Source organism: Solanum tuberosum, unplaced genomic scaffold (genome assembly GCF_000226075.1).
Source record: "Solanum tuberosum cultivar DM 1-3 516 R44 unplaced genomic scaffold, SolTub_3.0 scf00130, whole genome shotgun sequence".
Lineage (NCBI taxonomy): Eukaryota > Viridiplantae > Streptophyta > Magnoliopsida > Solanales > Solanaceae > Solanum > Solanum tuberosum.
The window spans coordinates 1,078,100-1,078,312 of NW_006239060.1; positions in this window are offsets into that span (position 1 = coordinate 1,078,100).

The window sequence follows — 213 nt, forward strand, 5'->3', positions numbered from 1 at the left end:
AACCTAAAATTAGACCCCATTCTTCAAATTGACCCTTCCCTCTCAAAATAGATTCTCTCGAAAACTCCATTGAATACCTTGATGAAGCTCAAGCTAGAATATGGGTTTTCAACTGATTTCTTCTTAAATTTCATGGGTCTTCAATAATTAAGGTACGGTAACTCTTGATTCTTGAATAACCTCTCATTCAAGGAGTTCTATCAAAGATTTTCA